This window comes from Hirundo rustica, chromosome 2 (assembly GCF_015227805.2).
Source record: "Hirundo rustica isolate bHirRus1 chromosome 2, bHirRus1.pri.v3, whole genome shotgun sequence".
In the NCBI taxonomy this organism is placed as follows: Eukaryota; Metazoa; Chordata; class Aves; order Passeriformes; family Hirundinidae; genus Hirundo; species Hirundo rustica.
This window is the reverse complement of record NC_053451.1, coordinates 5,713,310-5,735,316: the sequence shown is the minus strand read 5'-3', so window position 1 is coordinate 5,735,316 and position 22,007 is coordinate 5,713,310. Positions and strand designations below refer to the sequence as shown.

Here is a 22,007-nt window from a genome sequence, read left to right as displayed (position 1 = left end):
GCCCTATGTCACTGATGCTGTTTAGGGAACAGACCTGATTGAAACATCAGGCTAATCAAGTGACCGACATGATGACTCAGATAAGAAATATTTGTTATTTTTAACTAAATCAATTAAAGAGAAGGTTTGCCCCAATTCACCCCTAAGAGATCTACACAAAAACCACTTGCAAAATTACACGGAGGCCGCGAAACCAGCAACAGCACTAAGGCATCATAAACTGTGATATGTTCTGCTCTTCACCGATGCCACTGCGTGCTAAGTGGGGCTACCCCTTCTTCAAAGTTAAAAAACTTTTTTAATGTTCTGTAACACTTTCTGTGGAAAAGAAAACCTTTTCACTCAGATTTATCTCCACATTTTAAGTAGCTCTTAAATGTCCACTTTAGGTGTTGATCTAAGTTCAAACACATTCTGTAATTTCTCACTCGCCACTTTTCACTATAAACCACATTATCTGCCACCTCAATCTGCCCATTTCTCCACTACAAAAAAAAGTTTGCATCTGCCCTGCCATCTCTGGAGCTCCCCAGTGTCAAGCTGCCAAAGACTATACTTTGTCATAAGAAAACTTTTTCAAATAATGACGTTGGTTTTATAAATTGTATACTTCTTAAATACAACAAATCAAACAGAAAATCAAGTGGAATACATTGAATTCACCTCCAGCACTTCAGGAGAATCCCTGGGTCTGCTGCCAGAGCTGAAGACATGCAAACTTTGATAGGGGAGTACAATCTAAACCACATTCCATGAGCAATAAACATAGTATTTCCACCATTGCACCTTTCCAGGTGCTCAGCCTCATCATTCACAAACTAAACTTCTGCTGTTTAAACAATAGCTACCAGGAGAAGTTCTCCACAGAAAGCAAATCCATGCCTGTTTGAGAAGGTATTCCTGCTTCCAAGAACCTCAGTGCCTGTTTCAGCTACACAAGTAAAAGTAGAAACAAACAGCTGATGAGATGATTTTTAAAATCTTGGTTTCATATAACAGATTATGTTTATTCTCATCCTTTTTTTATCCCTTTAGTTAAAGGAATGGGCTAAGATAAGCAGCCTAATGGTATAAGGTACTTACACAACATATACCTAAAACTCCATGGAATTCATGTATTTCTCTAAAGAGCACCTGTGAGACTGAAGAACAGCCAGCGACTCAACACGCTGGCTTTTGTCCAGGGGCAGGAGGGATGTGGCCTAAAATCCCTCAGCAGCTTGATTTAGGTGAGGAATAAAGGACATGGAAACCAAGTTAGAAGGCTGGAATGTAGGACAAGACTGGAGTACCTTCTCCTTGTTCTGTCCCAGGGGGAAAAAAAAAAAATTTAAAAACTGGGTCAACAACTCAGACAACCCTCATGGGCCGATGTCAAACACAGAGCTGCGGCAGGTGGGACCCTTGGTCTCAGAGATGTGATTGTCAGGCAGTCCAAGTGTTTGCACTCTTAAATGGTTGGGTGTTTTCTGGCCTCCATGTGTTTTACTGTTGCTTCCCACAACAGGGAAGAAGTTTACCTGTGGCAGTCGTGAGGAAACCTGGGAGGCTGGGAGGAACAGGCCTGGAATAAGGTGGAGGCATCACCATGACATCCTCTGGACTGACCTCCTCCCACACTGGCAAAGCTGACCCAGGAATTCAGTCACATCAAGGAGTTTTCTTCCTGCTGGAAGCATAGGACTCTATTATCAAGTTCAGGAAAAGGCAAATGGATTTTGGGAGGCAGAATCCTGTCAGAAACTAAATGCCAGAGCTGGGGATTCTACTCTGGGAAAAAAAACAGGGAATGCTATAAGGCATGGAAACTTTCCTCAAGGAAAGTTTTGGTGAGTGATATTTTAAGGAGTCTGGAGGCCTGGCCAGCAGCAGTTTATCTGCTGGTGCCATGTGCTGCTTCTCTAACACTTCTGATAGCTCAAGCTGCTTTTTCTCATGCTGCTGCCACAGAAGAGTCTGTGTGAGCACCTGGTACAGAACAGAGCCCCTTGCTCATGGAAGATGCCACATCTCTAATCTGCACTGTAAATTACTTTGACCTCCAAAGAGAACGTGTCATGGATTAACAGGTGTCCTGCAAACTATTTCCTTGCCTCTTCCATCCTGCTTGTGTCTAGGCTGGCCCATCAGGTCTCCAGTTTATGCATTGTGGAAATATCTCTGAATGCTTTGAAATGCTCCAGAAATAAAGGCAGCCACACTTTACCTGCCATGATGCCAGGCTCCTGTTGTATTTACACTCAGCCACTCTCACCATCTTTAGATCACAGAAGAGAGACAGATCCCAGTGAGGAGAATTTATAAATACACTTTTCTACCAAGTCAGTGCAGTGCATTTTACCCGTGGTTTTAATCTACAAATTTTACTCCGCTGTTGAATGTTTAAACGACACTCAGATTTGGCTGTGTGCGCTTGGAAGCATTCTTTATTTTTCTCCTCCTGTCTCCTTCTCCCACGAGGTAACTCAACACAAGATAAGTAAGAGCAATATTATTTATGACTTTCAGCAGCAGATATACAGACAAACCCTACCCTGTGCTATAAACAATGGAAATCAGAAGGTCATCTGTTCTACATTGTAATAATGCAGAGAGACCTTTTGTCACCACAGGAATTTGATGTTCTGAAACGGATTTTAAGTGTAAGGTTTTGATTCATTAAACCTATGACATTGTGCTTAAAGGGGAAAAAAAAAGTATTTAATTATAGCCCAGTTGTCCTGTTTGCTTGCTATTACTATGCTGAAAGAGTAATTGGGGGGTTTTCTACTCCTGGTCTGCATGGGTTTCTTGAGTAAAATAACATTTTAAACCCTATTAGGCTGACTAACAGCTCCATTAAAAAGAAGCTAAGGAGCCCACTTCAAATTATGCAGGGTGAATTAATTAGCTGGGCTGGCAAAGAGCTGCAAAGAAGGAAGGCAGCCCAAATCAGCTGCAAGTACATCTGCTGGGCTACTGTGACCTACACCTGGCCTCAGGCAGCAGCAAGTCCTACACCAGGTACCACTGGCCTGGGATGAAAAACAGAAGAAGTTTATTTCTGCTTTTGGAGTAGACTCGTTGATCACACGAACATCCATAGCCCTTGAAAGGAACTGGGCTCGAGAAATTCACACAAATCAGACTTCCACTTTCACAAGTGAGTTGCAAGGGCTTGTTGCCTTTTTTTCTGCAGTAACAGGAAGAAATAAAAAACCTCAGCTTATCAGCTGTCCCCATCAGTTTCCAGGGAAGGGGCTCTAGTTATGTCAAACACCAACAGATTAGCTCTGCACTACAGAGAAAGCCTGTAGCAGAGGAGAAAGCCAGGAGCTGACTCAATCCATGCTTCAAAGTGCCACACTCTCACAAGTCACCTGGCAACCTTTTCCTTTATTTTCTATTGCAAGGCCTGTTTTGGCATAGACCCTTCTGTGTAATCACAAACTACATCCCAAAATAACCAACATTTGCACCACAGTCAACAGCCTAACTCTGAAGCTTCATCTGTTGCTTTTTTCTCCCTAGGATTATTTAAAAAAAAAAAAAAAATTGTTGGAAGTTCTCCTCCTCTGAACATAATGCAATTTTTTTTCTGTTTATGTTACTTGTTAAATATTTTGGCCCAACTTAGAGTAGCTTAGAGACCTCTACATTCCAAAATAGCAAATCTTCCTTGTCAAAGTGTTTTTTTTCTCTACCCTCCTCGTGTAAAGAAAAAGGATTGACTATTTCTCTGAGTTTGGTAGTTAAGGAGTTATTTTCTACGGAAGTGTGAGAGTATTTTTGTGTGTATATCTTAAGAGAATGCACACAGCTTTTACTACAGGTTTCTTTACTCAAGGGTTTTTTGGAGAAATTCTTGTGTGGTTACCAAGAACTGAAATGTAGATAATGCAGAAAACCCCTTGTTTTGTTAGAGACTGGAATCTATTAAGTTTCAATTTTCCATGCATTCTGGTTTAAGCAGCTTGTACCACCGGGAACCAAACGTGTTTGGCTTGGCACTTCAGTACCAGAAGCTGCAGAACAGAAAAGGAAAAGAGCCAGAGGGAAAATCTGTTTGCAGACACACAAAAAACACGGGTTCCTTTCAAGAACAGGTAGGAATCTGTGCTATTAAATACACATTTCATCTTACTTTGTCACAGTAACTCATCTCAAGAGATGTTTTTGAACCATAGCCAGAGCTGTGTAGCAATAGAATAGTTTGCAACTCCGAGGCATAAAGAACTGATAACAGAAGTTGTTGACATCCTCTGCCCCCCATCATGGTATCTCTTATCTCACGCTCGCTTCTTGCATTTTTAATAGCAACACTTAAAAAAACTCACATGAAACCTGTGTTCTCTTAATCATCTCTCACTTCCAAGCAGAAAGGAAGCTCCATGGCCACCAGCAGAGTAAAACACCTCAGATTTTACTGTAAAACACCTCAGATCTTACTGTAAAACTTATATGTGTAATTGACCATCTCTGAGGAATTGAAATGTGCAGACACAACATCAGACGGAAACGTGTCTGCATTTTGCCTGTCTTTTTTTCCTCTTACACCATTAAGTCTTCTGATGCTATTATTTAAAAAAATAAAAATTACTGGCTTATTTGACATTAATGAACATAAAAATTTTCCAACATAAAGCTGGCATAAACGGTATCTGTGTATTGCAATGTAGTTGTAGACTCCATTTCCCCTCGTCACGGGACCCTTTCTTATTAAGAAATATTTTGAAAACTTACAGAAAAATACATAATTATTAGGTTAGGCGATACTGTATTTTCAAAAGATTTATGTTTCAGACAGCTCTTAACTAAACACATGCAGAAATATAAACAAATCCTTATGCAAGCACCTGGATATGGACATTATACACGTATATAAAACAATGCATTCCAGGCTACTGGTGGATGAGTAGCGAATTTAACTACTTCATTTGTCTTTTGTGGAAGCATAATGGACATCCTGTGGATATTTGGATAACCTCATGCCCAAGCCTTTCAGCTCAATGATTTGAGGAGAATAATGTACTACTGGAGACACGTGTTGCAAAGTGTCCATTTATCAAACAACAGGCAGTCTGTCAGAGTATTTCTATTCCCCTCATGACACAGCTGCAGGTGATGTTACAGAGGGAAATGTCAGTAGAAGGAAAACCCCCAATTAGGACAGAACTCTAAGACAGGGCAGAGCCTAACAAACAAGGGCAGGAGCACAGAGCTCACACTTTAGTAAGATACTAAGAGAAGCTAAAAAATTTAAGAGGAAATAACCTACTTGATGAAAACTTCCATGAATAAGTGAAAGAGATACTCTCTTCTGGAAGGGGTTAGAGAAAGAATGGTTTTCCAGAGGTTTCCTGAAATACTGTTCCACTTAGTGACAAGTAGTGATGCTACTGAAAATGTCCTCCGTTCAGTAAGCTTATAGAAACTCAGCAGGGCATTTTTTGAAGGCACTAAAATAAATGCCATGACTAGGCTTGTTCTCCAGTAATTTATATTCATTAATTAATGAAATTATTTCATTGTGGTCCTGTTACATATGTGGTTAAGGCTTTTTATTTTTTGTATCATCACATCATTTGCCACAAATGGAGACTCCATGAGACATTCAAATGCCCCAAAACGGAACAAAAACTTGTATTCTTACTGATAGCAGTACAAGGTTCTTCCTCTTTCACATGAAGTCACATGAAATATAATTGACTGAAAACATTAGAGTTACATTTACGAGGAGGCAATTGTTTGAGCTCTGATATATTTCACAATACAAAGCCAGAAATAAGCTGTGTACTATTAGAGTATCTTTAACTTATCTCCAATAAAGTAAAACATTTTTCCTATAGCTCTAAGGTGGGATTTTGTTAATTTGTGGAAAGCACCATCATTAAAACTTTGAAAATTGAAAGACTTAAAATGAAGAAATTAGCTTCAAATATGTCTCTGTATTTCTGCTAAGGAAAAGTGGCACAAAACCATCTTTCACTAGGCATCATTAAAGTCAGTTTGCTTAGTGTGGTGATCTAATACAAAGTCACAAGTCTTTGTTTACAGTTCACAAGTCTGACCTAGGACCCAACAGATACCCAACAACAACAAAAAACCCCCAAAATAAATAAATAAATAAATAAATAAATAAACCACCAAAAAACCCCCCAACCAACCAACAACAACAAAAAAACACACACCAAAACAAAACAAAACAAACAAACAAAAAACAAACAAAAAACCCACACCCATCTGGTAAAAAGAAAGATTCTTGGAAAAGTATCTTGTGTTTAAGTAGTCAAAGTTTTCAGAACAACTAACTCAGAAACTCTAGTTTTAATAGTTAATTTGAAACATCTGCAGCATCATGTAAAACCAGCAAGATTAAGCTTTTTCTTTCATCAGGAAAATCACTCAAGAACTGACATAAATTCAACTAAGTAATGTTACTATACAAGATCTTCACTTTTCTTTTTCTAAGGTCTGTTCCCCTATTCGTATCAATGAACAAGGTCTAGAAACCCTGTCCTTTGTTCCTGGAATCAGATATCTCATGAGACACTTCTGACTTTTGCTCATGTAAAGATCAATACCTGTAACTCCAGTCCTGATCACCATTTTGGGGTTTTTTTTCTGACTACAAAGAAAGGCTGCAAAATCAGGATGGTACGTTTTATTTGGTGCATCCAGGGACTAAGTTATTCAAGAGAGTCACCATTAAAAAAAAAAAAAATTCTTTTTCTACTCTCACAAAAGGGATTGTCTTATTTCTGGATTTAAGTAGCTTTTTTTGAAGTGCTTTGATAGGAATTGTTACACCAAGAGTGCAGATAATGTTTCATTTCTATATGTTTCTCCTACTTATTCTGGCATTTAAGTTTTCAGTACTGGCATTCTCTGTAGTGACCAATTTGGGAATAAAGAAGGTGCAAAAAAATGTCAAACTTTTCCACTTTGGAGAATGATAGAAATTTTCCAAAGCAAATCCCGGATTCCAACATCACTTCTGGATTAACTCTTTGGTAATTTCTATGATGTTATACAGGGCCTTTGCGCTGCCTATGGGACAAACACAGAGATAAAAAAAAATCGGGAGTTGGGAAGACATCCAAAGCTAACTAGCTGTGAGAGGAACTGTTGCCTTCCCAGGTGGATATGATAAGGCCATGGATGGTTTTGGAATTGCTGGAATTACTGCAAATTTCTATTCACAATGTATTCTCAGCTGGGCTGTTTGGTAGCAATCTTTTATCATTTTCAATGTACAGAGCCTGCTTTAGTTAAAACCAATGAAGGTATTTTACAAAAAAGGTAAGAGCCTCAAATCAGCAAGTGCCAAATCTGCAGCTCAGAGATAAATCAGATATTCACGTTTGCTTAGAAAGGAGGTGGGGTTTAGTCTATTTCACCCCCACAAACTGACTTAAATCCTTGAAGACTTGAAAAAAATTGTATTCAAACCCTTGAGCTCCACAACCATGAAGCCAAGGCCATATTAGAATGTAAGTCATAAAGGATCTACACTGTAAGAGCAGTCAGACTTGAGGGAAATAGCTGAAACATAAATCTACTTTAAGTTTCCAGGTCATGGAAAGAATTCAGGTGGAGTAGCCACAGGCTCAGATAGATTGCACATCAAATGACTCTGTTATACCATATAATTTCACACAGCTAGGATTGGCAAGGAATAGTTGTGTATTAGTCTGTCCTACAGAGCAAAAACAAGAGAGATTGCAGTCTTTCCACTCAAACTTATTTTCCCTTTGAGCAGACTGTTTTCTGGGCCAGGAAAATATCCTCAATGGACAATTTTGATTTAAATAGGAGGAAAGAAATAATTACTCTGAACCACTCAAAGTTTTAATATCTTCAAAAACCAAGAGCTATGTAACAAAGTTACTTCCTTCTGGTATGAGGAGAATCAAGCTGTTTAAGCCATAGGAAAAATCAACTTTCCATACCATTACCTAGGGAGTGCCAATCAGAAAGTAGAAAGCAATTACATAGAACACCAGAAAAGTACAAAGACTATCAAGTGTGCAAAAGCATTTTTGGAAGGATTGTATCTCCATTTTCATAATTCAATAGTATTTGAAATAGGTACATCACAGGTTGGCTTTCCATTAAGAAGCTTGCTTCAGCTTTTGTATTTTCCACATTAGCAGAGTATAAACCACAACTGGCTACAGATTTTATTATTAATTAAAACATACACAACATGGGGAAAAGAAGTAGTGAATCCTCTAAAAATTCAACGGCTTCCAACATAATTTACAGTAATAAAATACCACCTTTAAAGTGTCACTGTCATCAAGGCACCTCAATAAAAAAATATTCCTAGTACGGTTAACTGTGGGACCATGTTAAAAATATATATATATATTCAGAGACTAATTTATTTTGTTCAGAATGAAATATATCCCAGGATACTGTTAGTCTTGCACTAAGTGACTCGGGAAAACTTTTTGGCATTTCTTAAACCCTTCCTGCCCAGCAGCACACATTTCCCTCTTGGACCTGTATGGAGAAGGAAGTCAATACAAATCCAGCCTGCTAGTCAGTGAGGGATTCCATTGGCTGAATGCCTTGAAGAGAAAACAAGACGAGCCCTGCATTTCCATTTTACTCAGAGCTGCTGCCACCTGGGTGCAGACTGTCCAGAAGCAGGAGCACAAGGGAATATACAGGCACAAGAGATGTGTGAACATACTCTGTTCCTGCTCTGCTTTGTTGGTTTACTGCTTACCTGGCAACAGTAGGAGCATAGAGGGTTCATTCCAACAGATATTTACCTGAACATTCTAAAACACATCCCTGCCTTCTCCCAGCAGAAAAGAGGGCATTGTGATGGAGAAAAGAAATAAATACAAATAATGCAAAAGAATCAGTGTCAAAAATGCCTCTCATTAAATGCTGTTTGCAGGCAGTTTTCCTAATAATAAGGCCTGTGTATGATCAATACTGCCTTAAAACATTTATTTCTGTCTGCTGTTTTTATTCTTGCTAGTTTATCTGCACTCATCCCAAAAGAAATGCAAGCATGATTCAAGCCTCATGAAGTGACCAGTCAAACAATGTCTGCAGACTGTAGTGGTGCAAGAATTGTATTATTAAGTTATTTTTGTATGTTTTATAAGTTTTTTGTAATGGCTCACTCCGCTGTACCCCCTGTGTTCTGTAATGGTTTCCCTCCATATGAGTTGGTTATATAACCAGACATTTTATGTCAATCATCCTCCCCTGCACCTCTCCCTGTCAATCCCCCCTCTCTCCTCTTGGTCGCCCTGTCTGTCACTTCAGGACCCATCCCTGGCTTCTGGAAAGATCCAGGGGAAGCGTCGAGTGATAGGCTGGTGCCTGGGGAATCCCCTCCTCCCCTCTTGTGATTTGCTCATTGTTCAGAGGTTGACACCCCCCCTGTTACACCCCCGTGTTCCCTGGTTGGCTGACCCGTTGTCACCACCCCTGGATTGTCCCCCATTTATAAGTGGTCACAAGGCTTTGATCTGGGCTCTCTCTGGGCAGCAGTGGTCTGAGGCGGAGCTCCTTGCCAGACTCTCCTTAATAAACTACCTTTTATCCTGCTCAAAGAGAGTCGACCCTTTTTCCATCACCTTAGTCGTGACATCATCAGGTCCACTCACCTGTGTGGGGAACCAAAAACCCACCAGGAGGAGGTTACTCACCCTGCCTGTAACCCCAACCGATCCACGCTGCCGCAGTGCAGAACTGAGCTAGCCTGTGGTCAACGCCTGCCAGGCGTGAGGGACACTGCGACATGCAGACCCTATGCAGGTCGTCCCCTGTTGGCAGGAGAAGCTCTCATACAAGCTAGTAGGTTAAATATCACCAGAGAATCCCAACAAAAGGAATACCTCCCCAAAGACTCTCATTTGGAGGCTGTTTCCTCATTTCTGGCACTCAGAGTTGTCCTTGCTGACAAAGGCAGAGCATTGACACTCTGTCTGAGCAGTAGCAATTGTATTTCCCACTGCACACCTCTGTTCCCCTCATTACTGCGAGAGCACAGCAATGCCAGAAGCCCTCCTCCATCACCTCCTGCTATAAAGACATTATCTGTCTGCAATTACATTACTAATTCAAGGCAAAGCAGGTGGTAGCTTGGAAGTTAATGAGAACAGAACACAAGCAATGTTTTGTTTTCAGATTAAGAATTCCCCAGAGAAATGACAACTTTGTAAAATCACTTGCGAAGCCAGGCTCTGCAGCAGCAGCAGCCCACAACCTGAGCAGAGTTATGGTACCTTCGCTGGGATTATTCCCACAGAGCACCAGTACAGACAGCAATCAAATCATCTAAAGATATATGCATCGTACATCATCATACATCAAATAAAAATGAGATCCTGGGAAATAATAGCTGTTAAATAAGTTTTACAAGATGAAAATGAGGAAGGAACCTTAGTTCTACAGTAGCTGTACTTGAGTTTTTTCTCATTAGTACTTTGTTTTGTTGTGCCTTTCACAAGGTCATCTTCTCAGCGCTCTCATTTCTTTCTTGCTGGGCTTAAAAAGTTCATTTTTGTAGACCTCTTGTACCTGCTGGTTACACAGAAAGCTTTTGAGCCTTCATCAGATTGTTTCTCAAGTTGGCCTCAAACTACCCTAGAGAATAAAGTACCAAAAGCAGTTTTAAAAGTGAGGAGTTCCACTATACCTTTTCACTGTGGGACAAAACACATTATTGGACTAAGTACAAAATTCTTTATACCTGCATGACCCAAGAAACTCCAGAATTAATACATGTCTTACTTCATTTCTATTGACTTCAGGATAATTATACCACTATCAGGGTCTGCCCTAAAAACTCAGAAGCTTGGATTCCCAGTTGTTTAAAGGAGTGAGCCTTTCTGCTACGAAAAACTTCCACCACTGGGATGTATATAAAAATCAGACACAGCAAAAGAAATTAACCTCAGTTTAATAGAACAGCTATTTAAAACAAAACCACACCATACACTAAATTAATCCTGGAGACTAACACAAGTTATTTCAAGATTATTTACTTTCTTCTGAAGCTTTTGTTCCTTGTGCTTATCTTGTGGGCTATCTATAATTCAGGGTAAGAGGGAGATAACTTCTATCATGAGAAGGGCTTTGATTGCAATGAAGTACAAATTAAAGACATAATTGACTTATGTCTTTATCAACATTATTACAAGTCAATATCAACATTATTACAACAAACTTCCAGCCCAAGAAATAAAACCAGATATTTTTTTTTTCAAAAAGGAAATATAGATCGGCAGAAAACAGCTGTTCAAACCACATATATATTAAAGTCAAATCTTACTTCTTGGACAGTGTTTAAATAGCTATGATAAATCACAGGTAATAAAGAACTCAGTTTTACAGCTCCTTGGAAAAATGCTTTCTCTGTAAACGTAACACAGACAAATGACATCCTTCATTCACCCTAAAACGACCTAGAACACACGAGGTGTCTACTGAATTACAGCATTCTGTAATTCTTCCCCAGAACTTCAACCACGTGCTCCTTCGTCATGCCAGGCCAAACTGCTTCTGGCTGAAAACAATTCTAAACTGGCAGCACGGATGGATCCTGCCCACAGGTTTGTGTTTTAAATTGAAACCCCATAGCAAAGCTTGTATTAACCCATTTTCAAAGCCAAACTAACATCCATGAAACAGAATTTTGCCTTCAGAGGTTGAAGCAAGCACTTGCTACCTGCAGGGAAGAGAATCCCAACCACTGATCCTAGTGCTGCATTTGGACCCGTAGCAGCAAGAGTTTCACACAACGTACAAAGTTAACATGAGGACTAATACTGAGTAAAAAGACCCAATTTCTGATATTTAAATAAATAAATCTGAGAATGCACTGTCATTTTGGTCGGCTTTAAAATGTGGTATAATTATTACTCCCTAGTTAAACACAACTATTGCTTTGTTCTCAGTGCAAGAAGACCCCATATTTAGAACAGCCAGTTCTTGTGTGCTGCTGTCAGCTGACCTGATCAAACGTGGTATTAAATATCCTTTTGACGTGCCAAGGAAAGGAGAGCAGCAGAACTTTGACAGCCTGGGGCTCTAGACACTATGAAATGAGGCAGAAATGGCTGCAGTGAAAGGCTGTGGCAGAGAACACCCTGTGTCAGTAGAAACAGAAAGCTCTAAGAAGTCCTATCACCATTCCCAAGGTCTGCATGAATTTATGTTTGGCACAAACTTTTCCAGCATTTTCCCTGGATTCAATGCAGATGTGTTCCACACGTGGATGTCCCTCACACCCCTCCCCAGCTGCTTATTGCTCCTGATCTTTTATGAAAAGACAATTAGTGCCCATAGGACGACTCCTGTTGGTTCCAGCACAGAAACACAACAAATATCCACTTCTCCAAGACTCTTACCTGATACCTATTCACACACTCAAAACAATAGATGATATCTATGATACGTAAAACCAGAAAAATTTGCTCTTTATGATGTTTACAATTCCAGAACAAACCAATACAACCTAAGTTACATTCATCAAACCTGTGGGCTACATAGAGGCCCACACAACTTCTTCCCAATTGTTAGTCTTCAAGGTTGGAAAGGTTTCAAGGTACCATCAAGGCAAACAGGCTCCTGAAGATGCCAGCGGAGCACAGGCTTAGTACCACATCCCAGCACTCGAGTTCCTTGATTCCTTTGGCTTCCTTATCTCAAACTTGTCAGCCAGGCAATGGTCCCGCAATGTCCTGCTATGCTGATAAAGGGTACACAGTGCCACAGAGTTCCTAGAGTTTTCTCCTTCCTGTTTTACTGTCAACCTTTTTCTCTCACATTTATTCCATGACTCATGCTATCTTCAGATTTAAGTAGCCACAGAGAGCAGAAGGCCTTTATCTTCCAGTATGTCACGGAACATATTAAACACACACAACAGCACCCAACACCAAAGAAAGGTGGATGCTCTCTAATCTTCCAATCTAAGCACACTTAAACAGCAAAACCACAACTTCCCATTAAATCTAACAGCACAATCTCTCCATTTTACTCACAGAATACAGCTGAATTCCAAGGCATTACTCTGCACTTCAGATTTTGAAGCTCAAGACCCAAAATAACTTTGTTCCAAAATCTCTGTGTAAAATGTCTTTCTGTTCTGCCAGTGAAAACAGACTCCCAGAAGATGCAGCAAACTTCACTATGTTAAGCCTTTTAGAGAAGGAGATTTAACAGTTACCTTCTTCTTCCAGTAACTTCAGTCATGTGGTTGTTGTCTAGAGACTACACACGATGCAGCTCTGCTTGACACAAACCTTGTCTTGTGCCTTTATCCTACAGGCTTCTCCCTCAAACACAAAATGGAACAGGCTGTAGAACATACAGAAAAGAATCTATTCCATCCCCACTGATAAAATGCTATCCTAGTTTAGGAATAGGAACTAAGTGTTGGCAAGTCAAAGTGGGGATCTAATAAATGAGAAGAGAAGCAACCACCTGAACAAAACCTGCTCAGGACCTGCTGATTGTTCACAGCATTGTTCCAACTCCCCCAGAATCAGACTCTGCTGTCTGATTTTGGGAAGGTGTAGCTCTCTTCTGGTACTCGCTCACATTAAATCAGTGAAGGGATCACTTCAAAGGACCTCAAAAAGTGAAAAGTTAAAGCAGTTGGGCATTAACTGTTCCTCATTAATCATTAGGAAACAGAGTCCTGGCAGATATTTGCCACAGCACTTTTGGAGGCTCTCTCATTTTGAACCTACCCCCGCATGAACAGGCTTCAGCTCAATTCCCAGTACAAGTGACAAAATCTTTCCAACACCTCAGTAAGACAGCTCAACTTAGATCTCAAAACCCCCTTTGCTGTACTTCAGGTCACATTTGAAATATTATAATGCCAGTTGCCAATGGCTGGAGTAATGGTCAATTTGGTCAATAAGGAGGTGATATCGTGTTTAACACAAGCGGTTCTCTATTCCATCCTTTTTTGCCTTTTCGAGGGTATTGCAAAATTATGACAAAAAATTACTGCTGTAACTTGAAAGCAGGTGGCTGATCATTATGTGAAGCAGGTCTTGAAAGTAATTCAGTTGAAGTTCCCCACTATCCCAAAATATCAAATATTCCATTTGTTCCACAAAAGGAAAGCATTTTTGATTTTAACAGTACCAATCAAATTACATCCTTCATGGATTTACTTTATGTTCACACTTCTAATTAGCCAGAAATACTTTTGTTGTTGTTAATAAAATCACCATTATGCAAATACAAGATGCCACTCTGTCATATCCTTGCATTGACTTCAACAAATCCTCAAAGGTACATCATTATTATTTCAAGCATGTTTTGAAGATTTCTCACTTTCTGAACTTGTTCCTTACCCGTTAATCAGTAAAAAATGGTCTCAGGAACATGATGAAATGAAGTTTAGCAAAAAACCTCATAATAGCAATATTATTCATTAATAGCTCCAGGTTAAAAACATTCTAAGACCTAATGTTTATTATTTTTTGCCACTTGAAACTGCTGAGAGGCAATTAAATCCTAAGTTATTTCTTGTCTCTTCAGCAAACAAGGAGCCCTGATTTCTCCTGGTCCCACAAGACACATCATACATGTGGACAATTAGCAGTGTCATTAATTACACTGCTGCTGGCAGAAACTGGTTAGTTGCCTGGATGTGGAGATATTTTTCTGAGCTGCAACTATCCCTTCATATTTTGGAGCAGTCCTTTGGCCCTTTAATGACACATATTTAGTATTACAGGAAATTCAATTATCATAGTCAGGCTACTCTATTCAAAATTGTTCACAGACAACAACCACTATTCATTTTGTGAAGGAAATACAAAAAGGACCAAGAGGACAGTCCTTTGACACATTACCTGCTACAAGGAGTGCCACAAAAGGAAATTAAGTCTCTTTAAAAGAGGCAAAAAAGATCATCTGATGAAAAGTGCAGCTTATATGCCTAACAAATGAGAAATTTAATAGATTAAATTTAGCCTATGCTGTCATTGATTTTTATACAAGACTGAGTATGGCAACGTGCATGTTGTCAAATTTCCCCTGATATGGCTCAAGATGAAAGAGGAAAAAAACTCATTCTGAGAGAAAAAAGTCCTGTGCGCTATGTAGGGGTCTGGTTCACAGGGCAAAGCTACTCAAGGCCAACTAACACCACTAATAACTGCTGTCAGGGTTATTTACATGCTGAAGCTGTCCTGGTTTGTTCCAAAAGGCTTTTATTAAAAGCTAAATTTCATCATATAAAGACGAGAAAATGACCAGCTCATGGCTGGTGGCACAGAGGTGGCCAAGTCTAACCAGTTTACACACACTGACCTTCTGTACAAGCTGCAGGGAGAACAGCTTTGGGAAGGAATTCCTCCTGAGCCCATGAAAATGTGAACAGCACAAAACACCTGCACTCTGAGAACACATTTAGAACACAGCTAATCAGAACCTCAAACATTACTCTCTGCTGTCATCAAAATGAGACAGGCCAAACAGCAAACCATCTTGCACAACGAATTGCCTAAAGAAGACAGAAATTACAGAGCATATGCTGCTTTTCAAACAGCTACCCAGCACTTCAAGTGCAGCTGCTCTTCCATCTTACAGAGAAACAGAAAAGCAATTATTTCCAGTGACACAGGCCCACCATCTGAAGTTATTGGATATACTTAGGCTTCCATTTCTCTGAAAACGGATCAGTTTGTATAAACATCACTTTCATGGTTTCATCACCCCAAACTGATCTAGTGCTTCCTGGACCACCAAAAAAAAAAAAATCCCTTTTTCCTCCTTTATCTTCAAACCAAAAACTCAATATCATAAGCCTGGCCTGAAGCCCTCACAACTTAGAATTGGAATATGGAGGATAATCATTAACTAGCAGGAAATAGTAACCACAATGGTAAGGGAAGCCCCATTTCTACACAGAGCTCTTACCAGCAACACCTGGGAGAGAAGGAATGTGTTTGTTCCTCTGTCTTTTCATGGCCATGATAAAGCCAAGTGCATAAGCCATCCCACACAGTGGCACATTTTGTTGGCAAGCTGAAGATTTATCTCAGGCCCTTCAATGGCATCTGTGTGAGAGCCTAAAGCCTTCAGGGCAAAAATAAAATGGGCACTGGCATTTGTATATGGCCTCATTTTTATATATTGATTTCTATTTAAATCAATCCTCTTTGGTGAAATTTATTGTTCATTTGAAATGTGACATGGCTTTAAAAGGAGCCAGCATTTCATATATTCCAAATTACTTTTAAGCTTGCATGCAAATTGATAAAAATTGAATCCACAGTCTTAAAATAGCTTCTATAATTACACTGTCTCAAACCTAGAGGTAAATAAGTTGGATTTCTCCCCGCCTCAACCTTGCATTTTTTAAACACCCTTCTCTGAACAGGAGCAGGTGATAGCACCCAAATTTCATAGACGTGTAAGCCATAGTTGTTTCACTCCTGCCAGACTAAATTAATTTACTATGTGTAAATCCAGACCGGTTTGATAGGTCCAAATTTTCATATTCCATCTCAGAAACAAATATTTCAGTGTTTATCTCAAACTGTTTGTCAATCACACTCAGAGCTAAGCTATGCCATCAAGTTATGTCAGTCATATGAGCATCCCAGCTCACAATTTCTGATAACCAGCCCTGAGAATTTAATCTCGCTCCCCCCATAGAACTTCTCCACTTTCACTGAAAAAGAAGTCCTGTCCAAAATAATGGCACAAGTGGAAAACATATTTCTTATTCTTTCTCTTCATGACACTGTTCCTTTCCCAGAGGAAAAGGGGCTTGGTAGCTGTCTCTGTTCTCTTTGGAACTAGCCTCTTCCTTAGTAAAAGAGCCAGAACAGAGGGCTTCAGTTGGCTGATATATGTCATTGTCCTTCATCACTGCGCTGATTAATAGACTTTTATGACTATTTGAGACCTGCACAGCAGTTGGGAGCAAAAAAAAACCAAACCAAACCAAAAACCCACACAAACACAACCTCTTGTTTATTATATGATTTATATTACAAATGAAGATCAAAACTATGGGAAGTTTCCAGGAAGAGCAAAATGCTAAATAAGAGAAGAGTCTGGTATAAATTAAACATTTATTTGCTCTGCTTAATAAATTTTAAAAGAAACACTATTCCTTCAGATATAAAAGGTTTCAGAAATTCCTAAAAATTGGCCAGACTTGGTAAGATTAATTTTATTTTCATTGATGTTTTGCTAATGCTCAGTGTGTTTAGGAGGAGGATTAACCTGTAGCCTAACCCAGATCAGCATCAGATTTCAGGAAGCCTCTCCATAAATGTATTAAAGGTTCTTGACTTGATCTAAATGAGAAATAAGTAAAAATTGATGTAATTTAAGGTAATATAAAAGCAAATGGAGCAAACATGATCAATGAGATGACAATCCCCAGAAAAACAGCAACGATTTATAGGAAAACACAGTTACAGAAAATTTGAGCAGCAGTTATCTTCCTCTGTGTATAAAAAACAGCCTTTGAATATAAAAACTCCAAGCCCAGTACCATGACTGGGTTCTTTTCAAACTTTTCTACAAAAGGAGGATTTAAGGCTGAACCCCAAACATATTAATATGCAGATATTTAATGTTACACCGTATTTTGATTTGGTGTAATACATCAACATACTGAAATCACAATAAAAGGACAACGAAAATTGCACCATGCAGTTCAATCAATATAAATCAGTTGTTGTTACTAGCCTACTAATATGCTGATCATCATGACACTGAACTTCTTTTCTTTGCCAGTTACTTAGTTTTTATTCACTGTTATTGAGCTGAGCCAAGTATAGACTGCCTCCATGCTGATGTGGGTGGCTCTTTCAATTAGCTTGGGCAAACACATTTGCACAATCAGTCGAGCCACTCAAAGGATACAGCTGGTTAATCTAAAACAAAGGCCACCTTCTGGTTCCCTTTCTTTTGAGCTAAATTCAGTGTGGGTTGGGGTTTTTACTGGTTGATTACTTGATCTGGAGATTTTTCTGTCTGGGGTTTTGGTTTGGGGAGGGTTTTTGGCACTTTTGTTAGAGGGGTTTGGGTTTTTTCCAGAATAACTGTGGATAGTTACACTTTATTTTCCTCCCTGAGCACATTGCCCTCGCACATCTCTGAGCCTTCTTGCACTGCAAGGGATTTTTGAGTGGTCACTGTGCTGCCTCTGCACCCCTTAGCCTTGATTCTTCTCACTTACCTTCTTCCTCTGCCCCATCACCCTCTTCCCTCCATCCATGTCCTCCTTTCTCACTGACCTTTCCACCTCAGATTGCTACCTAAACATCTATCATGGGCTGGCACAATTTTGTTTTCTAGTCATAGAAAAATGTGAGATATTTTTCCCTGCTCTAACCGTGGAGTGGTTTGGGGAGGAGAACAAAGACCCATCAAAAAGCTAGCCAGGATATTGGCAGCTAGGTTAACCAATGGGAAATGCTGATGTGACTTTGGAGGGGACATTTAAAACTAACTGCTGGTGATGCGTTTTTCTCTCACTTCGGGGATCTTCCATGAGGTAACATCGGAGGCGGCCGGGCTGGGCCCCTGAAGGCCGCTGCCCTCACAGAGAGGGTCTGAGCCAGCTGAGCCCCTTTCCCCCGCTGCCAGCAGGGAAGAAATCGGCTGCAGCTCGGCAGTGCTGGCCACGTGCTCAGACCGTGGCAGAAATGGCCAAAACATGGCCCAGCTTAATCACTGCTAGCAGCAAGGAAAGCAAGCCTGCAACTCCATAACAACTCTGAGCTGAGCCACCCTGGATGAGACCGAGGGGTGGAGAAAAGGACATCTGCCAGCTTCCTCCATCAGCACAGCTTTGCGTTTTCTTCAGCTCATGCAGCCTCGGTGCTTGCATGTGGCTTTTTGCAAGCCCGAGCTGTTTTAACTCTTTTCTAGCAACATGGAGCTTTTAAAGCACAATTCTTCCTTGAGAGAAAGAAGAAAGAAAACCAGAAAGTACATAGAAATAGACACTACATGAAGTCAGATTAGAATTGAAAGAACTAATAATACTGGAATAGGATTGAAGAAGTGGACATTTTTAACCAGACTTTTCTAAGGTAAGTTATGGAGAAATGAACTGTTCTTTGTAGCATCTTAGTGTTCTTGGGTAGAATGCTGTTCTAATCAAAATTAAAGACTGATGTAATTGAGATTTGTTTAGGAACTTTAAAGCCCCCACTCCTGGGTTAAAAGGAGGTCTCAGCCTTTGGTGAGACAAAGGTGATGATTTTAGACTAGAAGAAGTATTCGTAAATAGTACCCCAGATACACTGAGAAGCTTTGCTGATAGAACATCACAGTCTGCGAAAACTCCGGGCAGCAGCAGATGTGTGACATTGGGAGCACTGGACTATTTTGTCTTGTGGCAAATGTCTTCATAAAAGATTTTAGAAAGACTCTTCTCCTAAAGTAATGAGTGGTTATGTCTAAATAGTGAAACTGACTGAAAATCCTAAGTTGTGTCTTTCTATGTTGTTCAATAAGAAAGTTTTTAGTTTGTAAGAGGAAAGAAGCGTGTTTTAAGGTATCATTCTGTGTAAGTTTTCTTTTTCTCAACCTTTTTTTTTCCTCATTCTTTTAATATATGTTAATAAAACTATTTTTGTTCATTTTTAAGCTTAAGCCTGCTTTGGTTTTTTCTCCTAATTTCTCCCTCCCACAAAAAGAAAATTAATGCTAGGACCCCTACATCAATTGGTGTTGCTGCCCGGTTTTATTAAATTAAAACCATTACTACATCCTGCAGGAGAGAGCCCTGCCTCACACGGCCTGCACCATCCTCAGCCAGCCACCGCTCAGCTGTTGGCAGAAACACTTTAAAACTCTCCGATCCAGGAAAACACAGCCAAGCTTATAAGCATCCAGCCCAGGGTGGACACAAGACCAGCACTGGGTGAAAAGTGCCAAGTGTGAAGTCTTGCCCTCAATCCCCAGCATCACCACAGCCCACCTGGATATCAACCAGATTTTCATATATTGTGATGCACTCCCAAACTTCAATTTTCTCTCTGCCAGCATGTCATCACACATTTAGGCTTGGGTTGATCCAACCTTGGCCTACAGACACTGCAATTCTCTAAAAATTATGCCAGCAGATAGGCTACCTGTCTGCCCCTCTCCTGGTTTTAAGACAACTGCAAAATAGTCACTTATCAACATATTACAGAAATTATTTTTTTTACTAAGTAGCTGCAGTAGCATCATGCCTCTGATCAGTCACATCACAATGAGCTGTGCTTTCACAGCAAAAATGAAACAACGTTCTTGCTAATTCATTTTAAAATGACATTTTGAATGGAAAAGAAGGAATAAAAGCACTCCAAGGCAGCTCAAGAGTCATGCTTCAGGTAGTCCATAGCTAGGCTGCCACATACAGCAAACTCCATCAGGTAAATTTTCCCCAGATTTAGGCCAATGACATTTGTCTGGTATTTCTACTCAGGAGACACACAGTGGACAACCTATTGTGCTGATTTGCCTGTGAGACACCAGGAAATATTTAATCTAAAATTTTAAGAATTAAGTACCAGGTTAAACTCATAGCAGGTGCTTTAAAACAGACAGCTTTAGAATCATTTTGAGGCTGAGAAGATGGGTGCTTCCTTGCAAGGGAGTTGAATTTTTTTCTCACTACCCCGTGGGGGAAGAATGAAAACATTACTAATATTTCTACCTAAGCTTCACACTTGAAAAACATTCATCCCCCTGAAAACATGGATTATTTCAAGTGCTGGCTCTTTGTGATCCAAGTGCCAAAGCTGCACAGTGGCAGTCACTGAATGCTTAGCATTGCTGCTTTCCAAGAGTTATTTACGTTGTTGTTTAGGAAACAGAAATCATATCCCACGTAACTAACTGACCTTTATCTCCCTCTGACAATGTTTGCCAGCACAGCCAGCAGCTTTTATAACAACTTTCACCTCTGTGCTGTATTTATCCCATTATTTATCCCATTTGTCTTATTATGCAGTACCTCACAGCCTCCAGTCTTTGAGCTGTACAAACTCTTGGAAGCTGTTGCACTTCTTACAGAATTTCTGTACTTTCATATTTTTGTATGTGACTTGGATGTCTTTTCCTCATTACTACCACACTGCTGTTTCTCCAGCTTTTTATTAAAACATCAACTCCTTGCTAAAAACTTACCTGGACACCATGTGAGTATATTAAAAGTGGAGAGGTTCCAGCCCACATAGTGGGACTAAAGATATCTGAACTTTTACACTTAAATTCCTTCAGCTTGAACTGAAATACTCTCTTTGAAAAAACTTGCCAACCGAATTTCATGGAAATCACAACAGTATCCTTAAAGGAAAATAACTTCTCCACGAGAGCTTCTTCACAGAGGCAACAGTTTTAGTGAGCCCAAATAATCAGAATGCATTAAGAAATTCCACCGATATGTTATACATCATTAAGACCATCACAACAATTTTAAAACTCTTTTTGCAAGATGTAGAATAGCAACATTTTCAGAAAACTCCTGAATCATACCAAATCAGGAAAGAACCAGTAACAAATTCAGTGCATGATAATGGATGTTGGGAGTAGCCAGAAAGCTTGAAGGATAAAAACATAAAATAAAAATTTGAAGCGGTCTTACCACAGAAATACTTTTTCCAGTACATTGTTTCCTAAATTCAAAGTTCATTCCTTCAGCCTAAAGTATGCCATATTCTTTTTTCTATGTTACTGCATATATTATCACATCATACCATGATCTAGTTCTGTTCACTTTTGAGAAAGCCACTTATTTTAAGACGACTTTGCAAGAGTTACTGTGTTTATATTGCTCAATGTACAATCAATATAAATACTGCCATCTCCTACAGCAGATGGAAAGTGCTGTTCTTAAATTATAGATTGATAAGAGGTTGCTCCTTTGGGTTTATCTGAAAGAGCCAGTGAGAAAGATATGGATTAAAATTCAGATGAAATTACACTAAAAAAATCTTATTCAGTGACAAATGGGACATTTGGTGACATCAGCTTTTCATGATTTGATATAGATTATGATGAATCTG

General features: G+C 39.6%; 1 protein-coding gene across 2 annotated transcripts in view; it reads right to left on the bottom strand.

Moving 5' to 3' along the window:
* Positions 1-22,007, bottom strand: part of POU1F1 (POU class 1 homeobox 1) — a 148,020-nt gene that overhangs the window by 61,261 nt on the left and 64,752 nt on the right. The window lies entirely within an intron of this gene.